The sequence below is a fragment of the Pinus tabuliformis genome, chromosome 7, assembly GCF_031772625.1.
Source record: "Pinus tabuliformis cultivar Carrire ecotype Pingquan chromosome 7, CPIR1, whole genome shotgun sequence".
Taxonomy (NCBI): domain Eukaryota; kingdom Viridiplantae; phylum Streptophyta; class Pinopsida; order Pinales; family Pinaceae; genus Pinus; species Pinus tabuliformis.
In genome coordinates this window covers 1018452365-1018471236 of record NC_142293.1, presented here as the reverse complement: position 1 = coordinate 1018471236, position 18872 = coordinate 1018452365, and the positions used below count along the sequence as shown (strand labels likewise).

At 45.3% G+C, this 18872-nt stretch overlaps 1 non-coding gene and 1 pseudogene across 1 annotated transcript; both read left to right on the top strand.

The window, feature by feature from the left end:
- Positions 1-2301: 2301 nt before the first annotated feature.
- Positions 2302-2455, top strand: LOC149251052 (5.8S ribosomal RNA). The gene has a single exon (XR_016267532.1). It is a non-coding gene; the product is annotated as a 5.8S ribosomal RNA (ribosomal RNA).
- Positions 2456-2702: 247 nt separating this feature from the next.
- On the top strand, positions 2703-4591 carry LOC149251051 (25S ribosomal RNA; annotated as a pseudogene).
- Positions 4592-18872: the final 14281 nt, after the last annotated feature.

The window sequence follows — 18872 nt, the reverse complement described above, 5'->3', positions numbered from 1 at the left end:
TTGGAAGGCATGGGCCAAGGGTGCGGGCTTCCATAGTTGGTTCTCTCGAAAAGGCGGTGGCGGTTGATGTGTTGCTTGGGTGAGCTTTTTTGCTAGTGGTTGGGTCGAGGGAGTGGTTGCGCGCACCTGGTAGCTCAAACCTTGCGTGAGGTAAGATTGTCGGGGTGCGATCAAGTATGGGATGGATGAAGAGCGGATCAACCCGTTGGGCTGGCCACCCTAGTCCCTCCCGATCGTTCCTCGACATGCCCTCGTGGAAGGGTTGGGTGTCCAGGTAATGAAAAACCCATCCCTCGGTCTGAGCTCCATCAAGATCACAATTTTCCCCGCCGACGAGCATGAGGGTGACAATCTTATCTCATGCCTTTGCCGTCGAGGGAATTCCTCGTCCTCTCGTGAGCCACTCCCCTTCTTAGGGAAAAAGAAGTAGCGGGTTGTGTCTTTGTTCCTCCCTTTGGATTGTGGGTTTTTTGTGGGACTCGCGTCATTTCTTCGTTTTGTGGTGTGCGCTTTGAGAACGTCCCTCTCTCTAGTGGCCTTGCACCATCGATGTATTTGTGGCTCGCGGCTTTCTCCAGCGTTGAGTGTCGGCCCGTGACAACTCCTCTTTGGAGTTTGATTCTTTGACCCCCGTTGACTCTCTCGCTGGAAATCTTGTCGGGTGTTTTGTACACAAAGGGGTGCAATAGCAGGGTGGGTTTGTGTTATGGGCAGCAGTCTATTTGTCATTTGAAGCCTTGTGTCGTTGCATTGGGGGGGCTATTTTCCTCTCAGTGACGTGCTCCAGACACTGGTCTCATCGTGGCCCTCGTCTTTTCTATTGGTGAATTTTTGGGTTGTGATTTATTTGCTTCGTTGTTTGGTATGTTGTAGAGCTGGAAAGGGTGTTGTGATGAATGCATGTGGGAGGGTGTGAAGAGGTGGGACACTTTTTTGATTGGGTGCCTTGTTTGATTTCTTTTTGGTTAGCGGACATCTTGCTCGGCGCGTTGTTGAGCTTCTCTCTTTTCTTGGGATCTTTGTTTCTTTGGTGTTGTTTTTTTTCCTTCTTCCTTTTGCCCCTAGCCTTACGGAGGAGAGGTGGGATTGTTGTGGATTGGTTTTCGGGAAGTACGAAAAGCAGTATGAGTTCCCAGGGTGGCCACCCTAGTCCTTCTCGATCGCCGTCCCCTGCAGTTCCCCCCCCTTTTTCCGCAGGCACGGGGTTTGGGAAGCTTGTTCTCTGTTTGAGCCTCCCCTTGTGAGCCGGTAGCCACGTTTGATATCTCTTGCTTTCCTGTTGTTTTCTTCCCTTCTTGCTTTTGTCCCCTTAGCTTTACGGAGAAAAGGTGGGATTGTTGTGGATTGGTGTTCAAGAAGGACGAAAAGCAGTGCGAGTTCCGAGGGTGGCCACCCTAGTCCTTCTCGATCGTCGTCCCCTGCAGTTCCCCCCCTTTTTGCGAAGGCACGGGGGTGGGGAAGCTTGTTCCCTGTTTGAGCCTCCCCCAGTGAGCCGGTGGACGCGTTTGATATCTCTCTTTCTTTCATGTTGTTTTCTTCCATTCTTTCGGCCCCTAGCTTTACGGAGAAAAGGTGGTATTGTTGTGGATTGGTGTTCGGGAAGGACGAAAAGCAGTGAGAGTTCCCAGGGTGGCCACCCTAGTCCTTCTCGATCGTCGTCCGCTGCAGTTCCCCCCTTTTTGTGAAGGCACGGGGTTGGGGAAGCTTGTTCTCTGTTTGAAGCCTCCTCCCCTTGTGATCCGGTGGCCACGGTTGATATATCCCTTTCTCTCTTGTTGTTCTCTTCCCTTCTTCCTCGTGGCCCCTAGCGTTACGAAGAAAAGGTGGGATTATTGTGGATTGGTGTTCCGGAAGGACAAAACGCAGTGCGAGCTCCCGGGGTGGCCACCCTAGTCCTTCTCGATCGTCGTCCCCTTCAATTCCCCCCTTTTGCCGAAGGCACAGGGCTTGGGAGGCTTGTTCTTTGTTTTCTACCCTTTTCTTCCTTTCGGTCCCTAGCTTTACGGAGAAAAGGGAGAATTGTGGTGGGCTGGTGTTGGGGAAGGGCTAAAGTAGTGCGAGCTCCCGGGGTGGCCACCCTAGTCCTTCTCGATCGCTGTTCCATGCATTCCCCCCTTTTTGCGAGGGCATGGGGCTGGGGGAGATTGTCCTCTGTTTGAGCTTCCCCCTGTAAGGGGGTTAGACACCTTTGTTTCTCTTTCTCTCATGCGTTTTTCCTCCTTTTGCCCCTTGGCCTTACATTTGTTGTGGGGGGTGCCCCTATTCAGTTTTGTGGCCGATTTTTCGGTAATATGTGGAAATGACTCTCGGAAACGGATATCTTGGCTCTTGTTATGATGAAGAACATAGTGAAATGCGATACTTAGTGTGAATTGCATAATCCCATGAATCATCGAGTTTTTGAACGCAATATGCGCTCGAGGCCTCGGTCGAGGGCATGTCTGTCTAGGCATCGCATCCCATTCAAACGTGCTCCCTACAATATGCTAGGGAGTAGTGGAGCTGGTCGTCCGTGCCCCATGTGGTGCGGTCGGCTGAAATACCTCAAGCAATGTTTCATGGTGTGCATTGGCGAGCGGTGATCTTGTCCCCTTGGATGGGCAGTCAACGTTAGCTGATGTGGGCATTGTGTGGCATCGCTCGAACTTGCTTTGCTCTCTCTTGTCCTCCCATGGGGTATGGCAGATTTAGCTCCAACTTTGTGACCTCAGCTCAGGCGAGAACACCCACTGAGTTTAAGCATATAATTAAGCAGAGGAAAAGAAACTTACAAGGATTCCCCTAGTAGCGGCGAGCGAACCGGGAAGAGCCCAGCATGAAAATCGGGCGGCGGCGCCGCCTGAATTGTAGTCTGTAGAAGCGTCCTCAGTGGCGGACCTGGGCCAAGTCCCTTGGAAGGGGGCACCTGAGAGGGTGACAGCCCCGTCGGCCCGGGACCCTGCCACATCACGAGGCGTTGTCGGCGAGTCGGGTTGTTTGGGAATGCAGCCCTAATTGGGTGGTAAATTCTGTCCAAGGCTAAATACGGGCGAGAGACCGATAGCGAACAAGTACCGCAAGGGAAAGATGAAAAGGACTTTGAAAAGAGAGTTAAAGAGTGCTTGAAATTACCGGGAGGGAAGCGGATGGAGGCTGTCGATGCGTCTCGGTCGGATTTGGAACGGCTCAGGCTGGTTCGCCGCTCGACTTGAGGTGTAAACCAACACGGGCTGCTGCATCGTCACAAGCGCGGGTGGATTACTGCCTGTCGGTTTGCCGCTACGGTGGTCGAGGAACGAAGCGTGCGCCCTCGTGGCGGGCCATGTGCACCTTTGTGCTCGAGGTGTTGGTTGGCGGGCTTTCCATTCGACCCGTCTTGAAACATGTACCAAGGAGTCTAACATGTGTGCGACTCGGCGGGTTTGAAAACCTGCGAGGCGCAAGGAAGCTGACGGGCAAGATCCCCTCTCTGGGGGGGTGCATCATCGACCGACCTTGAGCTTATGCAAAGGGTTCAAGTGCAAGCACACTTGTTGGGACCCGAAAGATGGTGAACTATGCCTGAGCAGGGCGAAGCCAGAGGAAACTCTGGTGGAGGCTCGTAGTGATACTGACGTGCAAATCGTTCGTCTGACTTGGGTATAGGGGCGAAAGACTAATCGAACCATCTAGTAGCTGGTTTCCTCTGAAGTTTCCCTCAGGATAGCTGGAGCTCACGCATGAGTTTTATCGGGTAAAGCAAATGATTAGAGGCATCGGGGGCGTAATGCCCTCGACCTATTCTCAAACTTTAAATAGGTAAGAGGGTGCGGCTGCTCCATTGAGCCGCGCCGTGGAATCGAGAGCTTCAAGTGGGCCATTTTTGGTAAGCAGAACTGGCGATGCGGGATGAACTGAAAGTCGAGTTACGGTGCCGAATTTCACACTAACCTAGATCCCACAAAGGGTGTTGGTTGATGAAGACAGCAGGACGGTGGTCATGGAAGTCGAAATCCGCTAAGGAGTGTGTAACAACTCACCTGCCGAATGAAATAGCCCCGAAAATGGATGGCGCTGAAGCGCGCAACCTATACTCGATCGTCGGAGAAATTGCCTGGCTCCGATGAGTAGGAGGACGCGGGGGTCGCTGAGAAACCTCGGGCGTGAGCTTGGGTGGATCGGCCCCCAGTGCAGATCTTGGTGGTAGTAACAAATATTCAAATGAGAACTTTGAAGACTGAAGTGGGGAAAGGTTCCGTGTGAACAGCACTTGGACATGGGTTAGTCGATCCTAAGAGATGGGGAAGCCTTGTATCAAGGGTTCACTCTGCACGAGCATCGAAAGGGAATCGGGTTAATATTCCCGAACCGGGACATGGCGGCGGGCGGCAACGTTAGGAAATCCGGAGACGTCGTCAGGGGCCCCGGGAAGAGTTATCTTTTCTTTTTAACAGCTGTTACACTAAAAAATGGCACCATGACTATTTACAGTTGAAATGACTCTATCAAGAGTCATACTACCCTCTTAAGCAAGTCTTATGCCTCTGCTATCCATGTCAAACTCCAAAAAAGAGAGAAAGTCTTTCTAAATGTGTTTATCTCTGGGTACGCAGGTTCTCTCAACCTTGCCTGTGGGTACGCACCTAATGTTCATGATGTCTGCGTCCAAGGACGCTCTGTATCTAAAGGGGCAGGTGTGTCCCTCTGAAAAGGTTAAAATGCGCAAGTTTTATCTTCAAAAACTTACTTGTGGTCATTTCTAGAGCATTCTAGAAGGTTGTTTGACGTGTATGAAGCGCCTCCAGATGGTTCATGCACCCCTAGCAATGAGGAACTTATCCCATCAATAAGGGAGCTATCCCACCCAAAGAGGGGACTATCCCATTGATGTTGGACCTGATTAACTTCCTCTTGAGTACTATAAATACAGGCATTGGGCCAGAAGGAGGGAGGTTGAAAGCTATACATTTCTAAGGGTAAATGCTGCAGGAATTAGGACTCCCATTTAGAAGCTTGTGAGGAGAGATTGCCATCTTTGCTTGTTCTATTTGGAAGTGGTTGAGCTTTGTCAAAGTAGAGGAAGACTCTTGTGGACCCTGGAAGGAGCTTGCACAACACCAAGGCTCAGGTTGTAACGGTTCCTTTTGATTACCTTTAATGCAAATTGGTCCATTCTTCTCAATAACTTGTTGTTTATGAGTTATTTCATGTACTCCTTGGTCTATATGTTGAATATGCTTTGTTTTATGTTATAATCAGGTGCTATTTAATTGTTTGACTGTTGGTGATTGCAGGTTTTGGAGAAAAGGAGGAGCTCATCCAGATCAACAAAGCTTGGACGTCTACAACAGCGTTTGGACAAAGGTAAGAATGAAACACTTGATTTCTCATATCATAATGCATGTTTAGAGAAGGATAGCTCTAGTTTGTTTTGTTTGTCATTAGAATGTCTTAGACTTCTAGGAAGGTCGGTTGTGTCCGCACTTTTGACTGATTCCGTGTGACAAATTGGCGACTCCGCCGGGGATTCCATTGATGAGAAAAGTCTTTTCCTTTGTGTGAACTTTGCTTTGAGAAAATTGGTTTATTTTTCTGGTTTTGGCTCTGTGACTTTGTCTCTGGGTAGGTTAGCTTAGGATTAGTTTTATTTTGGTTTTTCTTGAGTTTTTCAGTAGGACGCACCCTCTGAGTGCTGCACAGTGCGTCCCTGGATGCACTTTTGCTGTGTGCACAGAGCGGGCCCGCACCTGTGCTGACGGGTTGCCTGCGTCCCCTGCTAAAATTTGAAAAAATTCCATTTTTTGCATTTTTTTCTCTTAGATTTTGTTTTTTCTTAGTTTTTTCTACCCAGATTCATTAGTCCCTTGTCAAAAATCTTCACCTGAACTTGTTTCGATAGCATTGAGTGTTTTAGTGGATTTCATCGAAGTATAAGCCCTAGGGTTTGATTTTGAGTAGGTCTTGTAGTGACTTTGGCGGTAGGAGTTGTCAAGCCTTAGATCTCTCTGGTTTTGTCAGCATTCTAAGAAGTCAGACCTGTCATAAAGTCTACCTGTGAGAGCAACTTACCATTGAGTTGTCTCTTGGGCCATTTTCGAAGTGCTTGTTGTTTAAGTCTTGAATTCCATTTTACAAAAAGAACAAAAAGATTTGAGTTTTGTTTTGACTAGTCTTTTGATTCTGCATTAGCTGGTCCTTGATTTGATTTTGATCAAGTAAAACAACCTGATTTGATTTGTGAGCTTTCACCTTGTTAGGTTTGCTTAGAGTAATCTCTCTTTTGATTGCTTGTGAGTCAAGTTTTCATAGTTTTTGTAGCTTTTGAGATTGTTTTTTGTTAAGATAGGTTTATATGCTTTATTTAAAAGAGAAAATACAAAAACATCTCCTTTGAAAAGTTTTGTTTCAAGTAGCTTTGAAAGTTTTGAAAGAAAAGAGTTTTTCATGTAAGTAAAGAGTGGTCGTGTTTGCATACTTGAAAAGAAAAAGAGAATTGTTTCTTTGATTGTCTTTTCTAAGGAAGTTGTTTTCTTTAAAATTTGCATTCTCTCAACTCTCTTAGTTAAGAATTTCATTGAAAAAGCAAAGTAGCGTAAATCATCTTAGGTACATCTTTGTAGTGGTTGGAGTCGAGTCTACACACCATTGGTTTCACTTCCACTACCTTTTGTCTTTAAATAAAAACCATAAAAGTAACGCTTAAAGTAAAATCGACGTAGTAACTTTTATTTACTAGGGCTCTGAAACACCAATTTAGATCAGGCTAGTGTCTTGGAGTAGGTGAGTAATTAACTCTCCAAGACAACAAAACCAAACAAGTAGCTTATCTTGTGATAGAATAAATCCAATTGTCTCACTTGTACTCTGGGAAAGCTCCTCTTAAAGGAGAAGCACGAGCTCGTGTCCAAACCAGTGAGGGGATCATTCCCCCCTCGTTGGGAACGACGCCAGACACGCACGTATTACAAACGGTAAACCTCGGATTAACCATTGTCGAGGAGCCAGGGGTCACTTGTCGGTAAACCTTGGATTATTGTCAAGGAGCCGGTAAGGGGATTGAGCTTGCTACTCTGCCCTTGCGTGCTGTCGGAGTTTAGACTGTTCCCCCAGGTGCATTTGTTGTGGTTGGTAACCTTAGTGACCATTATCTTTAGGATTCTACCGAGGTGACGGTGGAGGGAAGGTCCCACTGTACCTGGAGCAGACGTCGGCTAGACTCACTTGGATTTTCTGGGGGGTTCACTTCACTTGAGACGGTTAAAGTGGAGGAACTTGGTCCAGTCTATTCATTAAGCAGGTTGCCGGGGTAACTGTTCCACCCGCCACTTCTGTACTGAATCCAGCGAGGTTGGGCTTCATCACCAACTAGCGCTTTTGGTCCGGAAGGCTACTGTTTGTGTTTGGTTTGACGCCCTAGATTCTTTAGGCGTGTGATTCAAATTTGTTTGGTTATTTAGAGACTTTAGGTGGTTTGATTTGAAATTTTTACTTTGTTTTCGTGTGTAGTAGTTAAAAGTTTTTAACTGTGGCGGAATTACCGAGACAGTCCCGTAGACTTCGGGGCCAGTCTCCTGAAGTTGTTTCTGTGGCCGAATTGTTGAGAAGATCCCGTAGACTTAGGGGTGAACCTCCTCAAGACGAGTCCAGTCATCTAGAAGGTTTAAAGGTCCTTGTAACTCCTCCTAGTGGCAGTAGAGTAGGTTCACCTGAAGAAGGAGAATCTTCCTTGGTGGTCCATCCAGATTACCAAAGTTTAGAGACAGGTTATAATCCCGAAGCTGTTACAGTTTCTGAGCTTGTTGGTTTTTCGTCTGCTAGTGATACAGGCGAAGAACCAGAAATATCTGAACCTGTTACTCTGACTTCTAGTGTTCCTGATTCACCGAGAATAGAAAGAATTATCACCGAAAATCTTCCTGTTGGTTTGATTGCTATTGAAGAACTTGTTCCAGAGGAAGAAATAGGTGTCTCTGATCCTGAAGATCAAATTACCCTTGATCTAAGGGAGCGTGAATCTATCTTTTACAGTCCTCCTAGAAGTACTACTTGGTACCTTTCGTTAACCAATTATTTAGACAACTTTGGGCTAGGTTTTTCTACACCTCGTACTCCTTTTCCACCTGGAGGTATTCATACTCCTGTAAATATGTCTGGTCAGTCATCCGTGTTTACACAAAGTCCTGAATCTTTTTTACATGGCGGTCCTTCTGTTCCTACTGGGTATCAATCTCTTTCTGGTACCTTTGCGGGAGCATCTCCTCAACCCGTTGATCATGGGTTATTAGTTGGAAACAGTGGTAATGTACCATTGGGTGTAGGAGATATTTACATGATGTCAGGTTCAGTTCCCGTTTCCCAACCTCAAGGTGGCCAATTACTGCCTGGGGGGCAACCTCAAGGTACTTCATTCGTGTCTGGGGGGCAACCTCAAGGTCAGTACGCTCCTATAGGGCAATACATACCTCAAGGTCAACCCCAGCCTCAATATGTACCCCAAGGTCAACCTCAGTATCAATATCAACCTCAAGGATGGCAACCTCAAGGATGGCAACCCCAAGGGTATCAACCCCAAGGGTATCAACCTCAAGGATACCAACCTCAAGGTCAAGGTCAACCCCAGTATCCGTATTTACCTCAAGGTTATCAACCTCAAGGTCAATACTCAAGTCAAGGTTATCAACCACCTCAAGGTCAATCATATGGTCAAGGTATGGGAACTACACCTTACAATTATCAATCCTATCCTCAATCCGGCTATGGATCTCAGTATCTTCAACCTGTTATGGGTCAATACCCTAGAATGTTAGTGTGGGATCCATCACAGGGTCAACAGGTGTTGCAGCCAAGTATACAGTCGGTACCTCAAGCTGGACAACCTGTAGTTTCTGGTCCACCCCAGCAACCGCAACCTGTCCAGTCAAGTGTTCAAACCTCTGTAACTTCGGTAGTTACTCAGCCGCCAATTGCACCTAGTACTCCATCTCAAACGGCTGCTGCAACTACCGCCACATCTACCATACTTACTTCTGGAGTATCGACGGCTCCGGTTTCTACTGTCTTGTAACCACTCCTCAGACATCTGTACCGTTGTCCAGATCTACGATTCAAACCACGGTCCAGATGCCTGTAGGCTAGCCTGGTATAAGTACGGTTGTTACTACTCAACCTCAATTTGTTCAACCTCCGTACCAGGGACAGTACCAACCTGGGCAAGCTGTCCAACAACCGGTTTACCAGTATCAACCGTATCCTGGGTACACTTATCAACAACCCCAGCAACCCCAGTACGGTCCGGTTAATCCTGGTTTTCCAGGAGGATATAATATCCCAAATGCGACTCCTGTTCCTAGTTATCCTGGATATCCTCCTCCTGGGGCCGGTATTGTGACCCAGAGTTTTAGAGATCCTAACCGGCAGTTACCATTTATCGCAACTTTGGATTTACCAGACTTGACGCGCCTAACGAATGATCCAATTCAATATCTTCCGTTCTGGCCGCCAATGCCAAATAAGTTGCCCAGCGATATACCCAAGTTCGAAGGTAAGTCTGGAGAGGATCCGTCCAATCATGTGATGACTTACCACCTCTGGTGTGCTTCAAATTCTATCTCGGATGATTCGATCCGCTTACGTCTTTTCCAGCGTACACTCATTGGTCTCGCGGCCAAGTGGTACATTGAGTTACCACGGGCCTCTTTTTACAATTTTAGCCAGTTAGCTACCTCGTTCTTAACTCACTTTCAGTTACCGGTCAGATACGATAACGGTACGGAGTTATTAACTTCACTAAAACAATCAACCTCCACGTATATTTCCGATCACATTCATGAGTGGAGACGTCGAAGAAGGCTAGTGAAAGTTTTTATCCCGGACCAAATCTTAGCTGAATGGTTTGTTAAATCATTATTACCAAGAATTACTGAAGATGTAGCTAAGGCCGGAGTAGTTACTGAGGAGCAAGTCATTGCTCAGGCACAATACCTTGACTTAGTTTACACTCAGTCGGGTACATTACACGAGAAGATTCTGGATCTTCCAAAGTCGAATCAAATCGCTGCTGCTCCTTCGGGATCTCATGCCGCTGATGGTATGATTGGTATCGTGAATACAAAGAGCAAGAAGAAGTCTTCCAAGGCTTCAACTACTCCTATTATCACTTTGCCTGATTCCCGACAGGAGAGTCTTCTCCTGAACTTACCGCCGATATTCACGCTGTAGAGTCATCTACGGCCAAATCAAAAAACGACGGAAAGAAGAAAGGAAAGAAGAAGGCTAAAGCAGACAAGGCTCCGAAGGAGAAAACCGAAAAGTTGGAAACCAATGACGAAAAGCGCAAACCTCGATATCCTTGTCTTATTTGTGAAGAGGATCATTTTACGAGAGATTGCCCTCATCGGGCCGAGGTAGTGAAAATAGTCAAAGGTTCTCCCACTCCTGCTGTGTTAAAAAATCCATTTCCGGAGCAGGAGAATAAGATGATAGGTTCTTCCTCGAATGCCAGTGAAGAACCCATTTTGATGATGTCTCATGTGAGGATTGCGACTCGATCGCAAGATTATGGTAGTAAGAATCCTGTTGATGGTAAGGAAGCAAAATCTTCTCACTCTAACCCATCAACCTCAGCTCCTGGTTCCGATCCACTACAGATCGAGAAACCTAACCCAGACTTAGTAATTAAACCGCCCGCCAAGGGTGTACTTCGAAGGTCTGCTTTCAATCCACATGCGAGAGCGGCCCAGAATTACAACATTGTTGAGGACTTAGCTTTTTCACCCTCAGCAATGTCGGCGTTAGAAGTGCTGCAATCATGCCCAGCACAACGAAAATTGCTTTTGTCGGCTATAGGAGCTGTTGATGTTCAGGATCCGAATCTAATGATCTTCGATCTAGAAAATAGTACACCGCGTCTCCCCCATCAAATGGCTTTCCAAATTCCAGTGATAGTCAAAAACAGGCCTATTCATAGGACTGTGATTGATGAGGGAGCTTCTACGTGTATTATGTCGATTCAATGTTGGAGATCCCTTGGTTCTCCTTCGTTGAACCAATCCCCCACCATCCTTAAGGCCTTTGATGGCCGTGGGTTCCGTCCGTTTGGTATTCTACAGGAATTGCCTATAGGGGTAGAAGGTAAAACCGTTAGTCTGGATGTGGAAGTGGTTGATGCCCCTCTAGACTACAACCTTCTTTTGGGTCGAAGTTGGTCATATGCTATGACAGCGGTCGTTTCATCGGTCTTCAGAGTAATTAAGTTTCCACATAACGGTAAGATCGTGACTATTGATCAGCTGACATACTTTTCATCCGACCCAGCCTCTTCAGAGAGTATCCAGCATGTCGGTAAGACGACAATCCCTTATAGGGACGTTGGTGTAGGTTTAGTTAAGGATTCCGGTTTACTGGGAACTTTTCCTCTCCCTCCACTAAGCGTAGAACCTTCATTTGCATCAATTCATATGATTACATCAGAAAACATTATTTATGATGATCCTTGGATCGTCCCATCTGACTCTGAGATAGACTCATTCGGTGATGCTATGCCCTTGAGTCCATATGAAATTGCTTATGAAGCTCTCTTGTCTTTTACCGACTCTCATTCAACCGAGATCGACCAAATGAATGTGGTCAGTGAAGAATCACTTTTCACCTCAACCTTAGAATGGATAGCGTTTCCCGAAGTCGTGTCATCTGACGAACAACTTCGCGAAATCCTAAGTGTAGACGATCTACCATGGGAGGATCTCCATCACAGATCTTCGTTTTTACCTAAGGATGATGCATTTGAAAATGATTTTTCATCTATCTTTACCGCTGAATATGTCAAAGACGCTCAGGATCCAACGAAACATTCTGATTCAGAGTTGAATTTAGGGAATATTTCTCGTACTATTCCCATTGATATTTCAGTGAAGCCCGGAATTGAGGAGAACATTCATATAGGTGCCGCATGTACAGAAGATGAAATCCAAACTTACAAGGCCCTATTCCAAGAATTCCGCGATGTGTTTGCCTGGTCTTACGAGGAAATGCCGGGAATCGATCCTGCCATTGTTGTTCATGAAATAAAGACCTACCCGGATGCTAAACCCGTCCGGCAACGGTTGCGTCAGATTCACCCTCGAAAAGCGGCTGCGATTAAAGCAGAAGTCGAAAAGCTGTTGAAAGCAGGTTTCATTTATCCGATCCCGTTAACGGATTGGGTATCGAATATTGTTCCGGTCAATAAGAAACAAGGAACAATAAGAATCTGTATCGACTATAGGGATATCAATCGAGCTTGTCCAAAAGACAACTATCCTACGCCTTATATCGATCAAATTATTGATGATTGTGCCGGAAGTGAAATGTTTTCCTTCATGGATGGTTTTTCGGGCTATAATCAAATCAATATTCTACCTGCCGACCAACCAAAAACGACATTCATTTGTCCATGGGGGACATTTGCTTATTGCAAATTACCTTTTGGGCTTAAGAATGCCGGGGCCACTTTTCAACGGGCGATGTCTTACGCATTTCACGACATCAAGCACATTGTGCAACCGTATCTCGATGATTTGCCTGCTCATTCTTTACGTCGAGCTGATCACCTTGTCCACCTACGAGCAATCTTTATGAGGTGTAGGCATTATCGAATTCGGTTGAATCCCCACAAGTGTGTTTTCTGTATAGAAACAGGTCGATTGCTGGGATTTGTTGTTTCAAAAGCCGGCATTCGCGTCGATCCCTCGAAAGTCGAGGCTATCATCAAATTGCCTCCTCCTTCGAGTTTGCGCCAACTCCAAAGTTTGCAAGGGAAAGCAAATTTTTTACGCCGATTCATCCCAAACTACGCCGAGGTCACTAAAGGTTTTACACGGTTGTTGAAACAGAACGTTCAATTCTTTTGGGACGAGATTGCCCAACAATCTTTTGATGCACTTAAACACGCGTTGACCCATGCACCGTTGTTGCATCCTCCCAACTACAACCAGGACTACTTCTTATACCTCGCAGCTTCGCATTCCACCATTGGAATGGTGTTAGTTCAAGAAGATGAATTCGGAGCGGAGCATGTGATATATTATCTCAGTAGGACCTTAAATCCCACTGAGCTAAAATATTCGCATGTGGAGAAATTGGCCCTGGCAGCCGTTCAAGCTGTCCAGCGTTTTCGTCACTACATTCTTCTCCGTAAAACTACAGTTATTTCGGATTGCAACCCTATGATTTACATTTTGACAAAACAACTGCTAGGGGGCAAGTACTCTAAATGGATCGTTATCCTGCAAGAGTTCGACTTGGAGTTCGAGAAGTCCAAGTCTAAGAAATCCTTAGTTTTTTGGGAATTGATGTGTGATTTCCCGCGTACTGACACAGAGACTGTGGCAGAGGAGTCCATTGCGGACGAATCTTTGTTTCTTATCAGTACTTTAGATCCGTGGTACGGGGATATAATCATCTATCTCCAAACCCAAACCTTTCGGCCTGAAGCTTCAAAGGCGGAACGTCGAAAAATTCGGTTTCAATCCCAGCAATACAAAATTATTGGAGATACACTTTATCGCCGGGGGGCAGACTTAGTTTTTCGACGTTGTCTAACTCACGAAGAGGCTGAGAGGGTTTTGAATGATTGTCACTCTGGAGCATGTGGCGGTCATATGTCTGGGTATGCCACAGCTCAGAAGGTGTTGCGCGCTGGTTACTTCTGGCCATCTATGTTTAAAGATTGTATCATTGCAGTTCGGAAGTGCCACAACTGCCAAGTGTTTGATCGAAAGATGCGCGCACCACCTGCTCCTCTCCACCCTATAATTTCCGTTGGTCCATTCGCCAAATGGGGTATCGACTTTATTACTTGTAACCCTCACTCGGCCGGGGGGCATGCGTATATCATCCTCGCGGTTGATTATTTCACTAAATGGGCCGAGGCGATGCCTACATTCGACGCAAGCGGCAAAACAACTGCATTTTTCGTATTCAATCATATTATAACTAGGTTTGGTGTCCCACAAGCAATCATTACTGACCATGGGAGCCATTTTCGAAACGTCATGATGACTGAGCTTACAAGCCAGCTTGGTTTGCGCCACGACAGCTCTACTCCTTATTATCCGCAAGCCAACGGTTTGGTTGAGTCTATCAACAAAGTTCTGGTTATCATGATCCGACGAACCATTGGTATTCATCGGTCGAATTGGCACAACATGTTATTTTCGGCGCTATGGGCATACCGAACCTCAGTAAAAACCTCAACAGGGTTCACTCCTTTCCAGCTAGTTTATGGCTTGGAAGCTGTGTTACCCATTGAATGCGAAATCCCATCACTTCAAATGGCTGTCGAATTACTCCCAGCTACTTCCGAAGAGGAGAAACGTTTATTGTACTTAGCTAAATTAGATGAGACTCGACGTGACGCTGCATTGGCAATCGAGACTCACGCGAAGCGAATGAAAGCTCAGTATGATAGAAATGTGACCCCTCGAAGTTTTTCGGAGGGAGACCTAGTGCTTTTATATGATCAAGCTAACGATAAGCTAGGTGCTGGAAAATTCGTTCCTATGTGGCATGGACCCTATATTGTAAAGCGAAAGCTAGCAAAAGGGGCTTATGAGCTGGTAGATTTTGATGGGGACTCTTTGGGTAAACCCAGAAATGGACTTTACTTAAAGAGGTATTATGCTTAAATGGTGGGTATGGAGGATTTTTAGTTAGGTTAGGTTTTCTTTCTAGCTAGTGTGATTGTTAGTTAGTCAGTGTGCTTAGCTTAGCGAGTGTGTTTTTTCGTCGTTATTCTGGCTTATCTTGGTTTTGCTCTTGATATTGCAGATGTCGACGCCTCTCCAAACATACATTGGATTTGCTGATGGTGCTTGTCGTAGTACACGGAATATTTCTTCCGCAGCTTGGGTTATCTATTCACCCTCTGACGAGTTAGTTTCTATGCATGGGGTAAGCCTCGGTCAAACAACGAATAACATTGCAGAATACAGTGCAGTGGTTGAATTATTATCCGAATCTATTTCATTTGGAATTCGACGTTTGATAGTGAGGTTAGATTCTGAACTTGTTGTATTACAGCTTAATAGAGTTTATGCCATTAGAAATCCTGTGTTATTAAGGTTGTTTTTGAGAGTGCGTCTCTTGGAACGTGAATTTGATTACATTGAATATCAGCATATTCCAAGGTCCTTAAATACATTAGCAGATGCAATTGCTTCTCGAGTGTTGGACAAACATTTACAATAATCATGCAAGTAAATTTAAAAACATTTCATCATACATGTTAAACAAGATAAGCCGGTAATAGTGATATATATATAGATAAGAGTGTGTCAAAAAATATACATCGTCTTCGATCATAGGTTGAAAAACACCTTATGATCGGCAAAAATGATAGAGTACAAAAAGTAAAAAATGTCACATGTGTCTACAAAGTGACTAGCCAATCACTGGTGGTGCTCCCTGTACGACACCACTGCACGGGCTACCTTGCGCAAAAATCTCCTAAACGGTCCAGGGACCGCGACTACATAGCGCTGAAGTCTGATAGGAATATCATCCATAGTAGTCTCAGGTATATCCGCCGTCAGACGCTGTAGATCATGCTCCAACTCAGCTAGTACCTCTGCAGCCGCCGTGTCCTGTGGGGCCGGTACCGGTGCAACTGGATGTCTCCTCTCAAAAGGCCGGAGGTTGGCTGGACGCTGTGGACCAACATCTGCATTTTGAAAATTTTACTGTCAGTTTTGAGACGATATATATAAAAAACAAAAAAATACATAATTTGAAAACTCGTGAAAAATAAAGTACCTCTGTCGTCCCATTGTTCTCCCTGTGGAAGAACCATGTCCGGATCACCTCGAAAATCTACTCCGGCATACGGAAAGTCCTGAATCGCAAACACCTGGTCCTCTAACCAGTGAAAATAACTGTCAGTGAATCAAAAAACTGCCGCACCCTCGTCTGGATGCCGGGCCATCACCGTAACCCATCGTACCAGCTTTGGCTCCTGAGGACCCAAAATATCAACAGTGAGATGCTGAGGGATCAGCATCGGAATTCTCTCTAGGGCAAAGCTCACGACTATAGGCCCATATCCAAAGGTCTTTAGTTTCCCGGTCTTTGCCCTGGTCAGTTGAGCTTTCAAGTTAGCCGACACCGCATCACACCAGTTGAAGATGGTGCCTTGGAGACAGTCAATTGCCATCCGCATTTGGGACCCAGTGGCAATATGTAAAGTGGCTGAGCCACAAATCCTGGTCACAGTGAAAGCTAAGACCATGAGTTCACGCCGAGAGATGTATTTGATCTCTATGCCTTTCGCATGGTGTCGATCAGGTAGGCACCAATCTGCTCGAAGACTATCAAGGGATTGGCCACCCGGCCTAGTCCCGACTAGATTGAGTTGTTCGCCTCTATTCGGCAAGCCAGTGAGAAAGTAGATATCAGAGGGCTCTATCTCGAGTTGTTGCCCCCCGATATAAAAGCATTTCTCTTGAACGTTCCATCTCTCGACCAGCCACTCCAAGAATCTTACCTGAGCCCTCATGCCAGGTATGGCCCAGTATTTGTATAATCCACATCCTCTTAGGGCATCGAGGGAAGGTTGATGATTGATTGCAGCTTCATCAACCTCCTCATCCTCTCTTTCTCTCCAATCCAGCATGATAAGTGCCCTACACATGAACAAACAGGCATTAGAATAAATTTTGGGTAAATTCAATGGTTAATTTGGGAGCTTGGGGTTTCAAAATCCGCGTTTTGCTGAGGACGCACCCCGCGTTTGGCACACAGTGTGTTGGGACGCAGGTGGCATGAAGGTAGCCTGCGTCCCCCAACCTTTTCCCTGTGTAGGAAAAAGTCGAGGGACGCAAGACAGCCTTTAGGGATCTTGCATCCCCCGCGGAGCGGTTTTCAAAACCCAAAACCCCCCAAAAATAAGAAATGAAACCTAAAATAAATTTCTAAACGGATGAAATTGACAAGGAGGATGTTGTGAAATACCTGGAGGAGACGGCGTTCGATTCTGACGGTCGGATTTTCCGCAGCGACCACGGGAAGTTTTTTGCCAAAAGCCATTTTCTCAACCTCAACAGTAAAATGGTAAAAATGATATTGTAAAAAGTCTTTTTATAGGTTTTTTGGATGAATTTCTTCATTTTTCACCAAGAAAGGATGTTTTTCAATGAAATTTTGCCTATCTTAAACAGGTATGAGTAAAGTGTCGTTTTTGTGCAGGACAAAGGGATTTAGAGGGAAAATTGTCATTTTTCACGAACAAAAATATCAGAGTCATCTTTTAAGCCCTTTTCTGACTCCTAAAAAATGAAAAGATTGCCGAGCGTTTCTTTTACACTCGTTAAAACTGAATTAAAAGACGGTCCCCTTATAGCTCTTTTCTGACCGTAAAATCAGGAAAAGATTGCCTGGTTTTTGTCGTTTCAAACTCGATACGGAAATAAAACGACGTGTCCTTGGTCGCTTTTTACTTTTCAGGTCAATGACACTAATTATGAAAGTACTCCTTGGTCGTAAGATCAAGCGGTTCCCCCAGGTATTATTTTATACTTTTTCGGGCTTGAGGGACACAAATCTACGAAAAAGTTCAACTTGGAGTCTTCTTAAGTTTTTCAGACTCTCTAAAATTGAAAAACGCCGAGTTTCTCCTATACTGGGCTCGTTAAACATTTCACAGTAAAGGACCTGTTCAATTACAAACAGGAACGAACCACTCCTTCCTAGGGTTCGAATCAAAACTAGGTTGGACTCATCCGAAGGATGAGCTTATAATCAAGCATATGTTATCCTCCTCAAGCTTGTTAAAAATAAAGAGGTACTTGCCAGAAATGGTGGGTGAAAAGAGAGAAGAATGAGCCTATTTGTTACCTTTTGTCTCAGAAGAAACTTTATTACCACTCTTGGACACGACACTTTTCATTCACCTGGGTTGGGAAATCCTTTACCTCACAGTTGATCAAACCACTTTGAAAGTCTTCAACCGGGTTCCGGGGATTAAATTTGAGTTATTTAGCACCAAACCATCTGTCGTGTCGTTATGTGTTCAAGAGGTCTGCAAACAAAACTTTCATCTGCAAAATACTTGTCATCCATTTGACCATCCCTGAGTCAGTCCTTACAACAACATTTCTTCAACTTGAACAATGATTTCGTGTTGTGGGCTTTCCTGCAACGGGTCGCTTTCTATCGACATCAACACATTATCTAGAGAGATGACTTAGAAATCGTCAGTACCTTGAAGTCTGCATGCATCAATGGCAGGTTTCTCGCCTTTGACGTAAGTTTACATCATTGACTTTCGATCGAAGGATTCCGTGAAATGTTCGACGTCAACTCATTCATTCACATCTCATGGATTGTACTGGGTACTTTGAGAACCATTGACATTACTGGTGGTCTCTCTCACGCTTGTTAACAGTTTACATCATTGACTGGTAATCAAGTGGTTTCTACCATGTTCGACATCGACTCATTTATTCGCATGGCTAGAATCGTACCAATTCGAGAAGTAGGAATGAAGACCCTGGATCGAGTCTTTACCATCCAGGCTGCGAGGAGTTTTGTATTCATTATCTAAGTAGACTAATCATAAACAGATGGCTGCGCCCATACTGTGTCTACAAAAGTCTATGATTATGATGTACTGCAAGATCATTCCTGTATCAGAGTAGTTAGTCTGTTAGTTAAAGTTTTAATCTGAGTATGGGAATGCCTACCTCAGTGATGATATAATCTTATACATGTATTTTGTGTTGAAAATTGCAGGTTCTGACCAGGCTCTCCACGAGATAATCCTTGAAATGATAAAGCGCTTCACCCTTCCTAGATAATACAAAACCCTAATCTATTCCAGGCTTCGCACTTTAGGGGGCAATTTGTTACACTAAAAAATGGCACCATGACTATTTACAGTTGAA